This window comes from Ailuropoda melanoleuca, chromosome 11 (assembly GCF_002007445.2).
Source record: "Ailuropoda melanoleuca isolate Jingjing chromosome 11, ASM200744v2, whole genome shotgun sequence".
Classification (NCBI taxonomy): Eukaryota; Metazoa; Chordata; class Mammalia; order Carnivora; family Ursidae; genus Ailuropoda; species Ailuropoda melanoleuca.
In genome coordinates, this window is record NC_048228.1 from 30,375,565 (window position 1) to 30,396,772 (window position 21,208).

The 21,208-nt window shown below is 40.4% G+C and overlaps 1 protein-coding gene across 1 annotated transcript in view; it reads right to left on the minus strand.

Moving 5' to 3' along the window:
* C11H4orf17 (chromosome 11 C4orf17 homolog) overlaps nt 1–21,208 on the minus strand; it is a 292,825-nt gene that overhangs the window by 30,593 nt on the left and 241,024 nt on the right. Inside the window, exons 6-8 of the mRNA XM_034671476.1 lie at nt 9,011–9,106; nt 2,565–2,661; nt 864–2,430 (exon numbers count right to left, since the gene is read on the minus strand). The gene's annotated coding sequence lies outside the window, so the exon portion shown is untranslated. The remainder of the gene's footprint in view (nt 1–863; nt 2,431–2,564; nt 2,662–9,010; nt 9,107–21,208) is intronic.

Sequence of the window (21,208 nt, forward strand, 5' to 3'; positions counted from 1 at the left end):
TATTATAAGCACTGATTTTGGACTATAACTGTTTAAGACTTATAAACTCAAAAGAAATGAATGAATTATTCATTGTCATATGAAAGGATAGATTTTCCCCCCAGACGAGAGAAATATGAAAAGAACATATTATTAAAATAAGGAATTAACAGAAAACCAGAAAATAATTTGCTCGTTGGTAAATAAAGATTATCTTTATTAGAGAATCAGAAATCTCATTTATTTTATAAGGAAGTGACTAAAAATTGTCCTAAACCAATGTTAGAGAAACCCACTAATGCAAAACTGATCAATGTAAATCATGGATGGATTCTGTAAGACTAAACCAGTTATAATAACCTATAAATGTGTAGTTATACCCAAATACAATTTTATGAAATAATAGGTATATTTTTTAAATACCCAAAACAAACCAAAAAACAACACAAAGAAAACAAAACACACATACACTTGTTTCCACAATTTTAGCTTATTAGGTATTTACTGCATAATAGGGAGCAGTGATTCTCAGCCTACTTTCCCCACCAGGATGCACACGACAGGTGATGTTCACAGGAAAAGACACACCCCCATCACATGTTCCGATTTTAAAGACTGCATTCCACAGTTGTGGAGAAGCAAAGTACTAAAAGAGTTTCAATCACCGCAACTTGGTGCGTCCGTAACTGTTGCTCAGAAGAGCTGTATTAACAGGTTTTAACTCCAGTCTTTCCAAACAGGTAAGCACATGGCATTGCAACTAAATCCAAGAGACAGTGTCGGAAAACCTACCCTGCTTTGTATTAATTCCTTCTAAAAGCTAACCAAGGTGCAAACATGACAATTTTAGCTATTATTAGTAAGTATGTCAGATCTTGCCTCACCGCCTGTGTCGCAAACCCTCGGTGGAACCCTCCTGACCTGGTGGTTATGCCCAAAAGATCTGCTGAGTAGCCAATTCTGGTTATAATTCTATTTTGCTTGTGATGCCAGCATTCTGCTTTCACTCTGAAGAAGAAAAAAACATGTTTAGTGGTAACTGAGGGAAAATCTAATTAAAACTACCATTTGCCATCCAGGGAATTGTGAAAGTGCTTCTGAGAGCAATGTTTCCTTTCCTACAGCCTCTTGAATCGACCTGTATATTAGCACATCACTGGATTTTATGTAGACTACATGACACAATATCCCCAAAATCTGTGTTTTAGAAGCATTAGTAATCATCTAGTCCTACTCTGGTCATTGTTACTTTTGAACTACGTAAATCTGTATTAAATATTCATAATCTTAGTCCAAAATAACACTTACATACAATGTATGTTTAAAACAGGAGACACAATATCTGATCAACGAAGAGCTGAAAGTTACTCTGAATTCCCAGAGATGTGAAGATCGTCACTTAGGTGATAAATGCTGAACCATTTTGCATTTGCTAGGGGCAGCCTAAAATCTACACCGCCCAGATCTTCACTTCATTCGTTGCTCTGCCTAAATGAGGCCTCCTCCAAAAGGCTTCCTTACCCTTCTCTAAAGTAGTTCCTACCATCTTCCCAGCCTCCATTCCATCACTCTCTATCCCTTACCCTCCTTAAGCTATGTCCATAGTGCATGTCACTCTCTGACTTTTTTTTTTTTACATTCTGTGTTTATTTCCTGCTTCTCTCCATAAGATATCGTCATCACTTAGGCGATGGTCCGGTCCAGCCTCTGTATTCCCTGTACCCGTCACAGAATATATGCTCAGTATTTGTTATATGAAGTTAGTTTTCCACATAATACACGTGGAAATAAATTCCACAGAATTTCCATTCCACAAATGTTTTCCACAGAATAAATGTGGAAATAAATTCCACAACCTTAGCTTATTTTATTTGTATGGTCTCCTCAATGACAGGTGGTTTACTTTAAAAGATAATATCCCATTACCTCAAAACAGATTTATTTGGCCTTCACACGGTCTTGAAAAGAAGGTGAACCTGAGGTCCATGAACTAAAGCAAACCTAAACTTTTTGAAAATTATTTTAATGACGAATTTAAAATTATACCTGAGGACAGTTTTCAAAGAAGGTAATCTGGTTGACAGGAACTCAAGGTTGCTGATACCCTCCAAGCCTCATAATGGGACTATATTGAGCTGTCATTGATTTCCTTAAATCTTTGCACTTGAGCTGGGAATTTTCAATTGGCAGAGACAGCCTAATGTCTAATGCTTCCAAAAGAATCTCACTGTCTCTCTCCAGTTTCTCCCACTGTTGCTCCAAGGAGCCCACAGGGCTCCCTGGTTGTTAAGATACACTACACAGCTTAGCAACATGGTAACATTCCTTAGGGAAATCCGAATTCCAGAACCTTTCCACTTGCCATTCTTCTCAGAGCTTCACATACTCACAGTTTGGCAAAACCACATGGCAGCAGTGACTTTTCTGTTTCAGACATATAATAGTGTTGAGCTGAATGCAAGAGAAAGGGAAAGAAGAAAGAGAAAAGAGAAGGCAATTTCAGTCATATTGATACTTCTCCCCATAATTCTGCTTGAAAAAACATACCGTGTAGATGTAATCAAATGTAATCAAATTTAGCTCACCCAAAACCTCTGGGGAGAAAGTGTGAGTGATTTTATAGGCATCCCAGTCATCCTGCTTGGCAGTCAGGACGTCCATGATGATGACTTGTTCAAGAAACTTAAAAAAAATCAAAATGTTAATTAAAATTCATAAGGAAACACTAAGTAATACAGTTAAGTCATAAAATTGCCAGTGAAAAAGTGAAGGTGGAATCGTCTAGTAATTCCATACATGCACACACACGCACACACACACACACACACACGCTGCTTCCAGCTATCAGGATTAGATTTACTGGGACTTCCCTATATTTTTCTTTTCAGACCATATATGATTTTTAATTTCTGAATTACAGTCTCTGAAATCAATGTAGATAATTTCTAAAGACAAATACTAATTTGAAACAACGCAAGGATAGAGCCTAATTAAGTCTATTTTCTTGATTGGCCCCAAGAATTAAAGGTTAAATATCTCCTCATGCCTATAACCCATTCAGGGCTTATGCCACACTGTTTAACTGTATTTTACAGAGGATGTAAAGGATTTTCTAAGGTAATTTTTACATTCTGAGATTTTCATTCTACATTTTGTAATCAGTTAAGCATTTGCTTTACACGGCAAGTCACAGAGACTTACTTTCCCTCACACGAGAGAGTCCAATAGTCCAGAGTTGGTATGGAAGCTCCATGGTGTCATTATGGGTCTAGGCTTGTGCCACATTTTAGATTCATCTTCCTTAACACGTGGCTTCCTTCCTTGAGTTAACTCTTAACCAAGATGGTTCCTAAAGTTCCAGTCACCCAAATGGCTGCTCTATCTCCAGACATCAAATGCATAGTTCAGGCAGAAACAAAGAGAAGGGAGGGTAAGCGCTGACAACGACACACGATGGCTATGTGCTTCCTCCATAAAAGCTTTCTCATGAGTCCGAGTCAATACTCTAGATGCTTTGATCACTTCTAGCTGCAAGGGGGAGAGCGAAAACGTGGCTTCTTCACAGGGCACATTGCCACTGATTTTCAAAATAGGGGCTCAGTTACTAACAAAAGAGGGAGATAAAGTATATTGGGTTGTAAACAGCAGTCTCTACCACAGATCCTGACATTCATACCTAACCCCTGTGGAAGAAGTGTCTATGCTTTCTGTGTGGTTGCACCTTCCATTAGAGAGAGCCAAGAGTCCAGCAGAGGGAGACATATCCTTGGCTATGGAACTATGGGTCTATTATATTCCTTTTATGAAGACCTACGGGACCTTTCTTGTCTCATTACTGGGAAAAATGGTACAACTGGTTTGTTTGGGCACAGTTTGCAATAATTCTGTCAGAACCAAGGGACAAGAGGTTGCTCTGCTGCCCTGCTCAGGGCACACATGTATCTTTGTTGCCTTGGTAACAGACTACCAGTCTAAGACACTCTATCATTTTCAGCAAAGACAGAACATAGACAGAGAGATTTCTTGGAATATGTGCATGAATTTTTTAATGGCGATTCGTGATTTTAAAAACACTGTCTGGGGCACGTGGGCGGCTCATTCGGTTAAGCATGTGACCCTTGGCTTCAGCTCAGGTCATGATCTCAGGGTTGTGGGATCAAGCCCCACATTAGGCTCTGTGCTCAGCACACAGTCTGCTTGTCCCCCTCCCTGTGCTCCTCCCCCTACTCACGATCTTGTTCTCTCTCAAATGAATAAATAAATAAAATCTTAAAAAACAACAGCTACAACACTGTCTATAGCAATCATAAGCAGGAAAAAACTGCCAGGTTGTTCATTGTCCACAGGTATGTTGAGTATTGCTATGGACTGAATTGTGTCCCCCTGAATTTCACATGCTGAAGCCCTAACCCGTAATGTGACTATATTTGGAGACAGGACCTTTAAGGTGGTAATTAAGACTAAATGAAGTCATAAGGATGAATCCAAATCTGATAGGACTGGTATCCTTATAAGAAGAGGAAGAGACACCAGAACTCTCTCTTTCTCTCCATGCACACATAGAAGAAAGGCCATGTGAGAACACCAAAAACAGATGTCTGTCCACTAGCCGGGAAGAGAGACTTTACCAAAAAACATCTTTTCCAGAACCTTGAGTTTGGACTTCCAGCCTCAAGAATTGTGGAAAAAATGAACTTCTGCTGTTTAAACCACCCTATCTGTGTTATTCTGTTACGGCAGCCCTAGCAGGTGAATACAAGTGTGAATTTGCAGGACACTCTGTTAGGTCCATTTTCTCCACATATAAGCAGTGTAGCCACATCTTGGAGCTGTGAACTGCTTAGACCTGTTCATCTTTATCTTCATTTTGCATTTTCTATAAAAGTGCCAGTGGTGTCTGCTTAAAATATAAGAAAGTAATGTAAATAATTTATGAAAGGCAAAAATGCTAATTTTAAATAATGCAAGAATAAAAGCTTATTTCATCTGGTGTCGTGCCCATCCTATACTTTGTTCTGTCAATTTTGGAAACACATGATTCAGCCCAAAATTTGCAACAAGTATCTGCAATCACAGAAAATAGTGCTTTGTGATCACCAGAGCATAACAAAAGTACTGATGTTAAGTACAGTAGAAAGCATGCTAAATTAGTCTCCACGTTTCCCCCCCGAGTGTATATGCCCTGTATAATCCCCGTCCCGTGATTGTGCGCATACTTGTGAATATGATGGATGTCACTCCTGCGATGAGGTTACAGTCTATGGCAAAGATGAAGAGATTTTGCAGATATAATTAAAATCCCTCATCAGAATTTCTGTGAGTTCATCAAAAGGAGATTGTTTGGGGGTGGGTCTGACCTAATCTTCAAAGGAAGATTTAGGCCTTCCCTAAGATCAGACAAGCTTCCCTGCTAGCCTTAAAAAAGCAAGCTATCGTGGGGCGCCTGGGTGGCACAGCGGTTAAGCGTCTGCCTTTGGCTCAGGGCATGATCCTGGCGTTATGGGATCGAGCCCCACATCAGGCTCTTCTGCTATGAGCCTGCTTCTTCCTCTCCCACTCCCCCTGCTTGTGTTCCCTCTCTCGCTGGCTGTCTCTATCTCTGTCAAATAAATAAATAAAATCTTTAAAAAAAAAAAAAAAAGAAGCCAAACAAGGAAGCTAGGAACTGCTGCCTGCACACCAGGACGTGTGCTCAGTCCTATCACGGCTGTTCTCAGCCCTGCGGGGGAGGCTTGGGGGTGCCTCTTGCAGCTACATTTGGGCCAGGCGGGGGGGCATGGTCGGTGGCACTACAGACTTCTCTTTTTGTCCTTGTGTTGAGTCTGGCTTCTTTGGCCCAGTATTATATTGGTAAATCCATCCGTGTTGTTTGGGAGTGGTGGTAGTTGAATTTTATTTCTGTCTGGTATCCCATTATAATATGCCATAGTTTGGTTATCTGTTTTTATTTTGGTGGACGCTTGGGTTGTATATATATTTGGCTTCTTTGAACATTTTTGTGCATGCATTTCTCTTGGGCACATTTCTAAATAGATTGCTGAGGCACGGGTGCTGTAATTTTAATTTAGTAGATAAGGCCAGAAGTTTCTCAATGTGATAGTTTCATTTACGTTTCCATCAGTGGTATGAGGGTTCTGGATGCTCCTTATCATTACAACACTTAGTATTATAATTCTTTTTAAATTTAGACCGTTCGGGTGGTAATTAGTGGTACCTAATTGGGAATTTAAATATTTATTAATCTATCTAGCTGAGGTAGAATTTCTATACAATAAAATTCATCTTTTTAAAGCTATAGAGTTCAGTAAGTTTTGACACATAGGTACAGTCATTTAAACTCCACCACAATCACAAGACAATATATCCATTGCCGAAAGTTCCCTCGTGTCCTTTGGCAGTAATTCCCTTCCTCCATCCCAATAGCCATGCAAACACTAATCTGTTCTGTGTCCCTATAATTTTACCTTTTGGGGAACATAATGCAAACGGCATGTAGCTTTGGGATCTGGTTTCCCTTACTTAGCACAGTATTTCAGTTGCTGTTGCTGATTATATCGTAGTTTTCTCCCTTTTATTGCGGATTGTTTTCCATTGTTGGAATATACTACAATTTATTTATCCATTTAGCATCCGATGAATATGTGAAGAACTTCCAATTTTTTATCATTATGAATAAAACTTCTGTGAGCACCTGTGTCCCAGTCTTCAGACAGGACTATGTTTCCATTTCCCTTGGGTAGATGACTAGTACATGGTCAACTTATACGTTATTTGCCCTTTGGCATATAAGTGACCAAAAAATATGTATCTGGGCACTTCAATGTTTCCTGAGTATTTACTTATTGCCCGTAACTGAACTAAGTATATAACATACATACATTATTTAATATACTTACTTACATACAAGACACCTGTGACCCAGACAAATTCGGAGTTATACAAGGTCACACAGACCTTGTCAGAGCTGACATTCTAACTCGGACTTATTGAACTAACACTCATATTCACAACTTCTGGTCCATGCGGGAAGTAAATGTTACTCAGGTTCCCGCAGATTAACTCACGGTATCAGCCAAAATCAATGACGGATGTGAAAGGGCTCCACAAAGGGTAAGCCAATACGCAAAACTAGGTGTTGCTATTGTGGGCTTAATTTGCAGATGGTGCAACCCTTCCAAGGCTTAGCCGCAGCCCAGAATAAGAGCTGTGAGAAAGACACACGTTTAATGATTAAGAGGATGGGTTTTGTATTCAGACAAATTGGATTTTAATCCTGGCTCTGCCTTGTATTAGATGTTTGGTTTTACAAAATTAAATATCCTCTCCTTAAGGTTAGATCTTCATTGGATAAAGGATAATAAAACCTACTGGATCAGGTTTCCATGAAGTCTGAAAGAAACAATGTTCAAGAAATAGGAAAAAAAAAAAAAGATCTTAAAATTTGTATGGACCACGAAAGACCCCAAATAGCCAAAGCAATCCTGAGGAAAAATAACAAACCCAGAGGTATCTACCACACTACCTGGCTTCAAACTACAAAGCTAAAATAATAAAGACAGTATGGGACTGGCATAAAAATAGACACATAGAAGAATGGAACATAATAGAGTGCCCAGAATTAAAATCCCACATATTCGGTCATCTAATATTTGAAAAGGGAGCCAGAACACCCAATGGGGAAAGGATAGTCTCTTCCACAGATGGTGCTGGGAAAACTGGATAAACACATGCACAACAATTAAATTGGCTCCCTGTCTTACACCACTCACAAAAATCAACTCAAAATGGATCAAAGACTTAAACATAAGACCTGATACCGTAAACTCCTAGAAGATAATACAGGGAAGGAACTCCTCAACACTGGTGCTGGAAATGATTTTCTGGATATGACACCAAAAACACCAGCCACGAAAGCAAAACTAGACAAATAAGACTACATTAAGTTAAAAAGCTTCTGCACAGTAAAGGAAACCATTAAAAAATTAAAAGAAAAAATTAAAAGTTACAGAATGGGAGAATATATTTGCAAATCATATGTCTAATTATGGATTCATGTCCAAAATGCATAAAGAAACCCAATAGCAAAAAAACAAACAATCCAATTTAAAAATGAGCAGAGGATCTGAGTAGACAGTTTTCCAAAGGAAACACTCACACATAGCCAATAGGTACAGGTGAAGCTGTTCAACAGCGCCGATCATCAGGGATAAGCCAATCAAAACCACAATGGGATAGCACCTCAAATCTGTTAACACGGCTATTAACAAAAGACAAGAGATAACATGTGTTGGCAAGGATATAGAGAAAAGGGAACCCTTGTGGAAAACAGTATGGAGGTTTCTCCAAAAAAGTAAAAATAGAATTTTTGTATGATCCAGAAATACTTCTGGGTATTTATACAAAGGAAACAAAACCACTAACTCGTAAAGATAAATGCACATACACGCTCATTATTTACAATAAATATAGGCCACTATTTCCAGTAACCAAGACATGGAAGCAACCTAAGTGTCTATCAAGGGATGAATATACAAAGAAAGTGAGGTATATAGATACAATGGAGTATTATCCAGCCATAAAAAAGAAGGAAATTCTGCCATTTGTGACAACATGGCTGGACCTTGAGGGCATTATGCTAAATGAAAAAAGTCAAACAGAGAAAGACAAATACTGTAGATCTCACTTATAGTGGAATCTTCAAACAAACAAAAAAACTGGACTCATAGATAACCAAGAACAGATTGGCGGCTTTCAGAGGCAGGGGCTGGGGGTGGGGATCGTATTATCCATACTGTTATGCAATTTGCTTTCTGTACTTACTATCGGACGTGATAGATAGATTGTGTTTCACTTGTTTATTGCTGCTTAAGAACCCCCTCCCCCCCCAAAAAAACTCAGTGGCTAAAAACAAGTTATTTTTTTCTCTAAACCCTCTAGGTTGACTGGGAGGTTCTGCTAGCTTCCCCTGGGCTCACTCATGCAGCTACATTCAGCTAGAGGCTGGGCTAGCAGACCCCACGGAGCCTCATACCTATTTCTGGAGGCTTCGTGTTGGCTGATGGGCCAGTGTCTTGGTTCTTGACCACATGGCCTGTTGCCATCCGGTAGGCTGCCGCAGCTCCTTTACCTGGCAATTTAGAAATAACAGCTCAATAAATTACGTTGCAAATGAGCACTTACTATTGTAGTTGTTCCCTGAACACTTAGTTGCAGACTCTTTAATGCTATTTGCTTTTTTATATTGATATCTTGTCTATCCAACTAGATCATACATTTCCTTTTTTTTTAAGATTTTATTTATTTATTTGAGAGAGAGACAGAGCACGAGCTGAGGGAGAGGGAGAAGAAGCAGAGAGCCCGGTGCGGGACTCGATGCCAGGTCCTGGGATCAGGAGCTGAAGGCAGACACTTTTAGTGACTGAGCCACCCAGGCGCCCCTAGGTCATACATTTCTTAAGGAAGGAGATTTTTTATATGTCTTCTTTGTAGATCAAGAAACACTTAGCATACGTGGTGTTGTTACAGGATTTCTCTTCCTTTGGTGCCCGCGGTTCCTGGTCATGCAGCTACGAAGAATGAAGAGGTAGACCAGACCAAGAGCGGTGGGCAGCAAAGCAAAGTTTTTTGAGAGTACAAAGCTCCCGAAGAGGAAGGGGACCCGAGAGGGTTGTCACAGAGTTTCTAAGTCTAGGGTTTTTCATGGGCTTGTTGGCGGGCTGTTTAATCTGATTGACTCTCCAGGAGTCTGTCACCCAATCAGGTTTTTGTCATCTACCTATCACGTAGGAAAGGGTGGAGGGCTCCTTCCAGGGTGGTGTAAGATCCTTCTAAGAGTGGTTTCCTCTTAGGGCGGGGGCCCCTTGTCCCTGCCTGCCTTTCTTCCAACTGCCCCTCATTAGTGTCTTGCACATAGACATTTTTAAACTAATAGCTTGTTGACTGACTCATAATGTCATCAAGAGTTGGCATGAAAATGCCTGTGTGAGCTGGGCTGGCAAACGGTCCATGTGTGGAGCAAGTGCAGCACGAAACCAGGTGGCGTGTAGTGGACTACAATGAACTGAAGAACGCAGGACTAGTCTTCAGAGAAAAAATGTAGGCGAAACAGAGCATATTTGCTGGCCTCATTCCGCATCATACGTGACAGCTGATCAGTGTTTCTCAGAGTGATCCACACGCCCCCCACCTCAGAATCACGCGGGACGGGAGTATGTCAAAAATACAGCTTCTTTGACACAATCACCAGAATAACCAAAATGAAAAAAATAGATAAAATCAAGTGTTGGTGAGGGTGTGGAGTAATCGCATCTCTCATACTTTAAACACGCTTCCAACAAAAGCAGAAATGTAATTAAAATTATTTTTCTAACATTAGTAAATATTTCTAAAACTAAAAACATCTTCTTAGTAGCCTCATTAGTAACTAGTCTTCTTGGGAAGGTAAAAATGCAACCCAATACAAAATCCCATCTTTTTACACAGGTTTTGTTTTGATTTTTTTGTTTTTGGTTTCAAGAGCAAAGACAGTAACCTTAAACTTGAGTCTGATTTTATGGCCTAAAAGATTCATCTGGACCTATTGATAACTCATGTATCGAACACAGAACAAAATTAGGAAGGAATGGACTGGCATCATTCAGGAAAGAGGTGTGTGTTAATACAATACATTTTATTTTTTTTAATTTATTTATTTTAGAGAAAGAGAGAGAATGTGAGCGGGGGGAGGGCCAGAGGGAGAAAATCTTCAAGCAGACCCTCCTGGAATGGGAAGGCTGATGTGGGGCTCAATCTCACGACCCACGAGATCATGACCTGAGCTGAAACCAAGAGTCAGATACTTAACCGACTGAGCCACCCAGGTGTCCCTTCATACATTTTTTTAAATGTTTACTATTTTCATGTATTTTAGAGAGAGAGGGAGAGAGCACGAGCAGGAGGGGCAGAGGGAGAGAATCTGAAGCAGACTCCGCACTAAGCACAGAGCCCAACAGGGGGCTGGATCTCACAACCCTGAGATCAGGACCTGAGCTGAACCAGAGTCGGTCGCTTCACTGACTGCGCCACCCAGGCCCCCCCACTACATTTCATTTTTAAAAAAGAAGAGGAAGGGGCTTCGGTTTGAAATGAAATTAAAATAACAATACATATCAGTGTTATTGTCTTATGTGACCTCTATTCTTACATTTCTAACCTATGGATACTTTATTCCTAAATTATCACAGTACTTGGTTTTTATTATCAGTTTATACCTGGATAAAGTATTTTTCTATTTCCTCTACATTTATGTCTTTCTAATACAGAATATTCAAATTAGGGGGTCCAAGCCTAATAAATCTTCGGGCAAAAATATTTGCATTTTTCCATTTACCCCATAAAATTGTATAAGCAATGATTAGATACTCTAATCGCTCACTTCTTTAGTGCCTTGAGATGTTCCCTTTACATTGTTTCTCTTATCATCTAGGAAAAAGGGAGGGGTGTAATTAAGTCTAGAATGCAGAAAAGTCTTCATTTCCAGGCATATCTTCCTGAACCAAGGATTTTTAAACTGCATTCACACTTGAGGACACCTGTTTTGAATATTTCCGTGGTTGATTGGATGTGCAAGAACGCCTTCACAAATCTTTGAGTGACAAGTGCTGGGAAAGAGAAGGCTCAAAGAATAGGAGTCAGTACCCATTTTAGGCGTTAGAAGCCAGGGACTATTAATTTTGCAATTATTGTAGCAGTCTTGTTGGCAAAAGAAACAAAAGTTTTGTCAGGCAGCAGGCCACCCGTCCCTGAATTCAGGGGACTCCTAGAATAGCATGGTCAAGGGAAGCCAGGATTTTGCTCAGGAAGAAGCTTTGGTTTGCTCCAGCATACAGGTAATGATCGCCTGCGTGTGTTGGGGGTGGGGTGTATGTGTATGTGTGTGTGCATGTGTATATATGACACACAGAAATACAAATACAACATTTTACAAATGCTGTGAAGAAATCAAAAGGGTAAGGTGATTAAGGATAATAAATGGGTCTATATTTATATAAGTGTCTAAAAATTATCATAATCAAGGGGGTGCTTGATAGGATTGTGTAATGGATAAAGTAAAAGCACTCTGGATTCGGGACACTTGGGTTCAGCTCCTGGGTTCAAATCCCAGCTTCGTCACTTACTATCTTATGGGCTATTTTCCTAACCTCCCTGCCTCTGTTTCCCCATCTCTAAAACAAGAATACTATTTACAGCATTGGGCCATTATCTGACATCAGATATAGAACTAATCTATTTAAAAAGCATCTCCAGGGGCACCTGTGTGGCTCGGTCGGTTAAGCGTCTGTCGTCGGTGCAGGTCACGATCCCAGGGTCCTGGGATGGAGCCCCACACTGGGCTCCCAGCTCAGCGGGAGCCTGCTTTTCCCTCTCCCTCTGCCTGCTGTTCCCTCGCTTGTGCTCTCTCTCTCTCTCTCTCTGTCAAATAAATAAATAAAATCTTTTAAAAAATAAAATAAAAATAAAATGAAAAGCATCTACAAAGAGTCTTGGAAAATAGTACAGCCTTACTTTGTCCATGTCATAATGCACTGCTAATGAAATGTTGTTCTGGAAGCCTCATGTACTAATTGTCTCCATTTTTATATTACAGTGGTAAAGTTACATCTCCATTTTCAAAACCTTGATGACAAGAAGTATGAAGTCTTTCAAGAAAGCTAGCCTGGATTGTTTTAATTGTCGTGGCACTATTTGCTAATTACAATTTTTTTTAAATTCCTCCATTGAAACCAAATCTGAACTATTCTCAACAGGATTCAAGATAACTCAACCTATCATTCCTAGATTATACAAACTCTCTACTCAGCCAGAGCCCATGTTTAGCCATATCCATCAATACCAGATTTACCACATCCTAAAATTCTTCCTAACCACTGGCAGCCTCAGATCCCAGTATAACTTCTTCACACTTGGGCACCCCTAGATTCTTTTTCCCTGTGTGCTTTCTCTGACTGGTGTTTGCCTCCGAGAAACAGCACCTTTTAATTGAATTTACTAAATGAAGGGCTCTGTTGCATTATTTCATGCTATTGATATCTATATCTATTATACATTTCTTTATAACATTCAGAAAACAACTTGATAAAAATGAAAATTTGCAAATGGATGAAAGATGGCAAAAAGAAATACATCTCACAGAATAAGCCTGATCTATGTAGTTTCCAATCTGATCCATGTCTTAAGAATAAAGTTCTTTAAAGTTATTAAAGGAGGATTCTAAAATCAGGAGATGTATAATTACTAATATGCAGCTGATAAGTTTTAAGGTGTACCACATTGCAAGATACACAATTATAAAATAATTATTCGTTAATTCAACAAACACTGGGCGCCCATTGTACCGACTCCGCACAGAGTCATTCCTATTCCTTGTAAGATGGCGCACAAGGACAGCACATCCTTGGATTAGAAGCAAGTAGTTTTGTACAAAAGATGATTTCCTAGGTGCTTCCTAGGTGCTAATTTATGCAGCAGAGAGGGGGTAAAACCCAGTGATTTAAAGTATGGGCTTTGGAGTCAGGCAAACTTGGGTTTTGTCCCTCCTCCAGCACTAGCTGTGTGACTTGGAATCTACTTACTTCACCGCTGAGGCTTTAGTTTCCTTCTCTGTTAGTTGTAGGTAACAAAACTGCCAGCCTCAGAAATTATTTAGGGTCATATGCGATAATGCATAATATCTAAAATATGGTGAACATGTTATAAATTTTTTTTTATGTAAGAGTAGTTTTTATCACTGAAATAGCTGAGCAGCGCTCTGTACCTGCTGGGAGGGGCTGGGGGGCAGGATTGGAGTTCTGCAGTCCCCACCCATTTCAGAGAGCGTAAAGATCTCATCAGTGGTTTTGTTCCAGGATTCTGAACTTTCCATCTCTCCCCAACACAATTATCTTTGAAAGAAATCATCCATTCATCCATACGTCCATTCAAACAACACTCAACAAACCCACCTCCATACACCACCCATCCTCCAGCAAGACACTAAGCTATAAACTACATGTCATGGTTAAGTAGCCTTTTGACATGTATGTTACTAAATTTCATTGAAATTGGCCTACTCCCCAAAAATGAACTCACAAAGGGTCAGTGTTTGCCTTGGGAAGAGATGGGGATTTGCATGCTCCCCAACTGACTTGAGTGAAGATTAAGCCAAAAGGGGTTCAGGGTGGCGGGTCGGAGGGGGGTGATGTACAGATGCTGACGTGGCAGCCAGACCTGGGCTGATCACCATCGTTCAAGGACAATTCCAGGTATTACCAGATCCCCAGGAAATTTAGGAGGAGATAAAGGTGTCCAATATAGAAGGTTATATCCAAGCAAATAAATCACAGAATGACTATAAAGATCCAAACTAATGCCCAATATTTAGACTACAGATGTTCACAACAGTGTTGATTCTTATAGCAAAAACCTGGAAACTATATGCCTGAAATGTAAAAGGATGGATTAAATGTTTGTAGGTAACGCTATAGAATAATATACAATAAATGGAAAATACTAATTATTATTACATGAGAAGAGCATACGGGACAGAGAACGGCAGAGTGCTTTTCATTTTTTAAAAATATTTGTACAACCCAGATTGCCTCAAATTCCCCAAACTTCAGGGCCACCAATCAGAGGGCTTCCTGCCAGTGGCTGCTCTCACAGTACTCTCTGGCCCCAAGTGTAATACAAACACTCCTAGTACTAACTAAAAAGTGATCACTACTGCACTTTCTATGGACCAACTTCTATTCTAAGCACTTTATATTTATTCTTCACAAAGCCTAAGAGGATGGTATTGTTATTTACATTGTTTGGCAGATGAGAACACTGAAGCAGCAAAGGTTTATGTAAAATTGTCACACAACTAGAAAATTCCTGCATCAGGATTCACACCCAGGTATTCTGCCTCGAAGGCTCTGCTCTTATCTAAGAAGCTAGGTCTCTTCACTAATTCCCCAGTGCACAGCAACGAGGTGGTAACGATCAAAAATACGACTGACGAGTGGGGAAGAACAGGAGAGAGTTGAATTGAGGAAAACATAAGACTGAATTTGGCATTTCATGGCTCCTTGATGACCAGCATAGTCCTTACTCTATGGCCTCATGAGAGGTCCCAGCGCCTCACCCCCATCTCCCCATCCCTACACACATGCACGCACGCACATGCTCATACACGCACGCCCGCACACACGCACGCACACACAGCAGAGGGCATTGTGCTGACTGTGTTTCCAGTGTCCTCAGTCTACGTCCTACCCACCCTCTGTGGGGCCAGACAGACAGTGGCTGTCCTACTGATACCTCAGATTCACACACTCCTGACAGAATTACCTGAGGGAATGATCTTTCGTTGCCTCTTCCAGCTTCTCATGGCTCTAGGTGCTCCTTAGCTTGTCCTCATGAGACTATCTGTCATTGGAGTTAGGACCTACCTGAATAATCCAGGATGAAATTCTTACGAGATCCTTAACTGAATTATACTTGTAAAGACCCTTTCCCCAAAAAAGGTCACACTCACAGGTTCCCAGGAATTAGGATAAGGACACATTGTTTGGGGGGGGAGGGGGCTACGAGATACCGTGGCAAGGGAATCAGTGCTTGTGTGTGCGTGTGCACGGACATATCTGTGTGTGTGTGTCAGTCAGAAGCAATCTTAGCATCCATTTCAAGGGTTTTCAACAGAAACCCTGCAGACGTGAGCAAGTCCCCCAGGGTCGCACAGAGAGCTAGCTAGTGGCAGAACTGGTCCCATGTGCAGAAGAACTAAAAGAAATGCTGCATCTTCAGTCTGAGAATGCTGACAGCTTTGCAAAATCAGACTTATGTGAATGAGCTTTTTGTTTCTCACATTCTGTCCCCTCATTTGAATAAAAGGGAAAGACAATGGAAATGTTGACTGAGTTTCTTGGGAAATTTAGGATGGCCGACTTCACTCCAGCTCATCAATCAACAAAAGAGAAAAAGGGATATGATCGATTTATTTTTTTCCAGCTTGTGGATCTAATTACTATCAACTCCTAACAAGTGATCTCTCTTCAGATGAGATGTTAAAACTCAAAGCGGAGTGCTTCGGAATGATTCTTCTGGCTCTGAGAAGAGAGATGGCATTCACTGGGAGAAGTGCTCTACATTACATGTTTAAGTCTTCATTAAAAAAGCTTAAAGAGTATTCCCTGTCATTTGCATAGCCGCATTAGTTATTTCACAAATACTGAGAGGTTAAGGCGATTCTTTCGGATTTTTTTTTTAAAAAGGAAATATAGGATGCGAATAGAGGAAACAGGGAAAAGGAGATTTGGTGTGCCAGTTTTTAAAAATGCCCGATTATATAGTATCTAAACTTGTCAGAAAGATATAGCAGGATGTTGTTGTTTGGAGGGCCAAAGGGGAATTCAAGATTGTTTTCAAACCGACCTTGAGAATCCTACTCTACTTATCGACCTCCCTCCCCGAGATTTTTATTCCCGTCCAAGGGTTAAATGGCATCTTCACCACTAGGTGGCGGCAACATGCTACACTGGGCACAGACTTGGCTGTGCCCAGGTCAGTGAGGGTAGGGGCAGCCTTGGAGGCAGGATCTGCTATGGCCATTCAGTTCCCTCAACTAACAAACCCCTTAGAAGGTTAAAAAAAAAAAATCAACAAAGGCTTATGCACAACCCCTTCAATACGATCCTCTTAATAAATTAGAACATCTGTAATAGATTGCTTCCACTAGAACATTGTACATCTTGGCATAGCTATTTACCAGCAAAAAATCTTCAGTTTTCTCTTCATCCAAGTTGAGATATAAATACTTGCAATATTACATCGCAGGAAAAGCAGAGTGAACAATTAACATTATTGTTACAGAAATGCCTTACAAACTCAAAAGTGCTAGAGAAATATGGGCTATCGTTGACTGTTAAGTTATTCCAGGATCAAAAACAGCTGTAGAGCCAGGCCTCCAGCAAAGACTTGCTCCACAGCCAGAGGACCCTGACTGTTCCTCCAGCATCCAGATGTCCTGTTCCCTTTTCACCCTGGGCTCACCCACCGCCTGACTTTTCAGTGCCTCCACATGGTCTGAAATGTTACCGTATTGAAGGCACACTTGACAGCTAGCCGCTCATTTATGATGGGCTGGGCATCCTTTTCTTACTCTGGCATATAACTGGCTAACATTAACTGCACTCGCTATTTTTCTCAACCCTGGCTCTGAATCAACCTACTAGGGAAGGCTTTTTAAAACACAAATTGCAGGCCCTATTTCAGAGCTCTAGAATTTTTGCCAGGCTCCTCAGGTGTTTCTGACCTCAGTGTTGTCTTTGCGGTATAAGAAGGTCATCACCTTTGGCTATCTTCTTCAATGGATTGATGAGTTAGTGTTGCCTGGGATGCCCCAGCCCCTGAATCTGTCTGGTAGGTCACCCTTGAGTATCTGTGCCCCCAACCTCTGCATATCGATGTGGTTATACATCCTTGTCCTTTTGTGCCCTGCCACCCACTCCTAATGATAAGAACGACCTCCAGTTGCCCAATGGGCCTCTGATGTAACAGAACACACACTTGCCCTTGCTGTGTCTTCTGGCACCCACTTTCTGAGGTCCTGTGTTTGTCTGGATACGTTCAGGATCCCCATATATACACTTCCTGCACCACTTCTTGCTAATAGCCTGGAGAGAAGAGATGTCCCCCTTTCGGCTAGAGGTCCCTCATGTGTTAGTTTCCCAGGGCTACCCTAATGAATCATACAAACTTGATAGTTTCTGGAAACCAGAAGTTCAAAATCAAAATATTGGCAGGGTTGGATCTTCCTGGAGTGTCTCAAGCAGAATCTGTCTCATGCCTCTCTTGCTGGCAATCACTAGAGTTCCTTGGCTTGTAGAAATACCATTCCAATGTCTGTCTCTGTGGCCACATGGCCTTCTTTGAAAGACACTAATCATCCAATTTAAGGCCCACCCTACTCCAATATAAACTCATATTAACTACTTACATCACATCTGCAAAGACCCTATTTTCAGATAAGGTCACATTCTGAGGTTCTAGTAGACATGAATTCTGAGGGGATAAGAGTCAACCCACTCCTTTCTTCCTAGCTAGATCTTAGAAGAGCGTACGACGGCATTGAGGCTTGACTGAGATTTTACCCACACCATGAGTCTGTATCTCTATACGGAGGTTCATTTATCCAGAGAGAAAAGAACTAGAAATCTAGCTTTTCATCATTGAGCACACCCTTAAGAAGGGCAGTTCAGAGAAAATAATGTGAAATACGAATTTTTCAGGGTTTGCCACATATACCCTAATAAGGTTAATTAGCATGCATCGGGCAGCTACGCTGTGCCAGGCTTACCACTGATCTTCGATAATAATAATAAAAGCTAATACTTGTTGATCCTTAACTGTTTGTCAGGGAATATGTCAAGTGTTTCATATATAGTATATCATTAGATTTTTTAACAATTCTGTGACATAAGTGCTTTCAGCTTTATCCTCATTTTACAGATAAAGAAATTAAGACTTGCTGAAATTAGGTAATTTATTGAAGGTAAAAACAATCTCAAATGGATGTCAGAGTATGAATTTTTTTTTTTTTATTTCTTTATTCGACAGAGATAGAGACAGCCAGCGAGAGAGGGAACACAAGCAGGGGGAGTGGGAGAGGAAGAAGCAGGCTCATAGCAGAGGAGGCTGATGTGGGGCTCTATCCCATAACGCCGGGATCACGCCCCGAGCTGAAGGCAGACGCCCAACTGCTGTGCCACCCAGGCGCCCCCAGGGTATGAATTTTTAAACAGTGTTCAATGTATTCTCTTCTTAAGAAAGACATTATCTTCTCTATTTGGCAGATAAGAAAGAAATGAGTACAAGAAGTTAAGTCATCTGCCTGAAGTCTCCTAGCCAGTAAATCTGAAATGCAAATCCTAGTGTATTTTGCCTTCAGTCTAAATTCTGTCTGTAACTCCTGAATGACCTTTTGGGCTCTACAGAGGCCCAGGTGATGATGGCAATGGAGAATAGAGGGTAGTTTGGATCTTTGAGCATTCAGCTATTAGGAAGGAAGGAAGGAAGGAAGGAGGGAAGGAAGGAAGGAAGGAGAAGAAAGAAAGAAAGAAAGAAAGAAAGAAAGAAAGAAAGAAAGAAAGAAAGAGAGAGGAGGAGGGAGGGAGGAAGAAAGGAAGAAAGAAATGAAAAGAAAAAAAAAAGAGGCAGTAGAATTATGGATAATGACCTTGATATGTGTGCCCAACAGTTTGTTAAATACACACTGGCCTGGCTGTGACTGGAAGCTTGTATTCAAGAGACCTTTCTTCCTCCTTGAAGCTGATTCTGTGCGTGGGTGGACAAGACAGTAAAGGTTTCACACTGCTCTGCTGCTTGGATGTGGCGCCATGGGAGTTATACAGGACTCTTCAAGCTGAGAATGATGACACATTGTAGCACTTGGATGTAAGATTCAGATCATGTGTCTGTTTCCAGTTCATTTTTTTCTTTTCTTTTTTTCTCTCTCCTCTTCTTCCTCCTCTTTATTCAGCTATTTTGTAAACAGTTCCACAAACCACCCACAGTTTTCATTGTCACTCAAGTAACATTTCCCCTTTGAGATTACCTTTGCGCCTTATTTGAAATTGTGTCTCAGTCCCTCATCTATAAAAATGGACTTATTCATGACGAAAACTCTCAACAAAGTAGGTTTAGAGGGAACATACATCAACATAATAAAGATCTTATATGAAAAACCTAGGCTAACATCATATTCAATGGGAAAAAACTGAAATCTTTTCCTCTATAGTCAGGAACAAGATGGGGATGTCCACTCTCACCATTGTTATTTAACATACTGGAAGTCCTAGCCTCAGCAATCAGACAGCAAAAAGGAATAAAAGGCATCCAAGTCAGCAAGAAGTAAAACTTTCACTATTTGCAGATGACATGATACTATATATAGAAAAGCCAAAGGACTCCACCAAAAACCTCCTAGAACTGATCGATGAATTCAGTAAAGTCACAGAATACCAAATCAATACACAAAAATATGTTGCATTTATACACCAATAATGATGCAGCAGAAAGAGAAAGTAAGGAATTGATCCCATTTACAATTGTACCAAAAACCATAAGATAGCTAGGGATAAACTTAACCAAAGAAGTGAAAAATCTATACTCTGAAAACTATAAAAAACTGATGAAAAAAATTGAAGATTACACAAGGAAATGGAAAAACATTCCATGCTCGTGGATTGGAAGAACAAATATTGTTAAAATATCTATACTATCTGAGCAATCTACACATTTAATCCCCATCAAAATACCAATAGCATTTTTCACAGAGATAGAACAATCCTGAAATTTCTATGGAACCACAAAAGACCCTGAATAGCCAAAGCAATCCTGAAAAAGAAAAGCAAAGCTGGAGGCATCACAATTCTGGACTTCAAGTTGTATTACAAAGCCTTAATGATCAAAACAGTATGGCACTGGCACAAAAATAGACACATGGATCAACAGAACAAAACAGGACACCCAGAAAGGAACCCACTATATCATTAGTTAACCTTTGACAAAGTGGGAAAGAACGTCCAATGGGAAAATGACAGTTTCTTCAACAAATGGTGTTGGGAAAACTGGGCAGCAACATGCAAGAGAATGAAACTGGACCACTTTCTTACACCATACACAAAAATAAATTCAAAATGGATTAAAGACCTAAATGTGAGACCTGAAACCATAAAAACCCTAGAGAACACAGGCAGTTAGCTCTTTGACACTGTCTATAGCAACTTCTTTCTAGACATGTCTCAGAGGCAAGGGAAACAAAAGCAAAAATCAACTATTAGGACTTCATCAAAATAAAAAGCTTCTACACAGGGGCTCCTGGATGCCTCAGTTGCTTGAGCATCAGGCTCTTGATCTCAGCTTAAATCTTGAACTCAGGATCGTGAGTTCAAGCCCTGTGTTGGGCTCTATGCTGGCTGTGGAGCCTACTTTGGAAAAAAAAAAAAAGCTTCTGCACAGTGAAGGAAACAATCAACAAAACTAAAAGGCAACCTAGTGAATGGGAGAAGACATCTGCAAATGACATATCTGCTAAAGGGTTAGTATCCAAAGTAAATAAAGAACTGATAAAACTCAACATCCTAAAACAAATAATCCAATTAAAAAATGGCCAAAAGACACAGAATAAACATTTTTCCGGAGAAGACATACAGGTGGCCAACATGAAAAG